We start from the raw sequence: 1676 nt of genomic DNA, 5'->3' as shown, positions 1-1676 counted from the left end.
CAATGACACTGTTCTGTAGTTTCCACACTCAGTTGGGTCACCATTGATGAGGCTGGAATTTGAATCTAGGCACATGTGATTGTTTTTTGCTTATTCATTCATTCAACAAATGCTGAATTCTTAGACTCTGTGATATTCAAAATGTCATTGTTAACATCTGTGCTATGGTTGTTGGAAGTGCTGTGGAGTTAGCTCCAACTCACAGGGTGACAGCAGGAAACCCTAGGCAATCCTATGCCATCCTTGAAATCTCTGCTCTGTTTAAGCTCCTTGTTGTTGTCCCTGTGTCAATCCATACACTTGACAGGTCTCCTCTCTTTCGCTGACTTCTACTTTCTTGAGCATGAAGTTCTTCTCCAAATACTGGCCTCTTTTTATTACATACTTAAAAGATATAAGGTCAAATTTTACCATCATTTCCTCTAAGAAACACTGCCTGTATTTCTAAGACAGAGTTGTTTATTCTTTTGGTCGTGCTTGATGTATTCCACATTCTGAACCAACACCACAGTTGAAAGAAATCAATTTTTCTTTGAGTTTCCTCATTTATTTTTCAACTTTCATATTCATATGAGGCAAAGCTATTAGGCAAGGTTCATGTGAATAGTCACCATTTATGTCTTTGAAAAATGGCATTTGTAATGAATAAGTCATTGGTCATACAAAATTCAATCATGCAATGTCTGACTCTACTTTTATTATGAAGGCTATGCTTTCCAACTATCAGTCCTTTGCTCCCTGTTTTTGCATACCAGTTATTATTGTTGTTGAGGTGCTGTTGAGTCAGGTATGACTCTATAGCGACCCTATGAACAACAGAATCTGAACCCGGTCCTATCCTGTACCATTCTCATAATTTCTAACATACTTGAGCCCATTGCAGCAGTTACTGTGTCAATCTGTCTGGTTGAGCACCTTGCTCTCTTTTGCCAACCCTCGGTTTTTCAAAGTATATTTTTCCTCTCCAATGAATAGCCTTTCTTAGTGACATGCTTATTCTGGCTACACTTTCTGCAAGATGTATTTGTTTTTTCTTTTGGTATTCCATGAGATATTCAGTACTCTTCTCTAACATGACAGCTCAAAGACATCAATTCTTCTGTCATCATTACTAATTGTCCAGCTGTCATATGTACAGAAAGTGACTGGAATGATCATGGCCTGAATCAGGCACACCTTAGTCCTCAAACTGGCATCGTTACTCCTAAGTAATTTGGAGAGTCCCTAACAGGAGATTAACCCAATGTAATGCCTTCTTATCCCCTGACTGTTCATACCAAGGGTGTTGATTGTGGATCCAAGTAAGGTAAAGTTGTTGACAATTTCAGTCTTTTCTCTGTGTATCATACCTATTGATTAAGTGGTGAGAATTTTTGTTTCTTCATGTTGAGATGTAATCCATATTGAAATCTGTAGTTTTTGATCTTCTGGACAAGTGCTTCAAGTCTTCCCCACTTTCAGCAGGCAGGGTTGTATCATCTGCACATTACACAGTTATTGATAAATCTTCCTCTGATTTATCTTAAAGGCAGCTTCACACGTGAGAAGTTAGTTGATCCAACTATTAGAAACTTGGAAAACTGTGACTCTACCTTTAGAAACCCCAGGAGCCATGACCTCACACTTTTATTTTTTCAGATAGAGCTTGTATGTCTTTATTATTTTTCTTTTTTTTT

The sequence above is a fragment of the Elephantulus edwardii genome, unplaced genomic scaffold (genome assembly GCF_000299155.1).
Source record: "Elephantulus edwardii isolate Elephantulus edwardi_28Jun2011 unplaced genomic scaffold, EleEdw1.0 scaffold00247, whole genome shotgun sequence".
Taxonomy (NCBI): domain Eukaryota; kingdom Metazoa; phylum Chordata; class Mammalia; order Macroscelidea; family Macroscelididae; genus Elephantulus; species Elephantulus edwardii.
Note: the sequence above shows the minus strand (reverse complement) of the source record.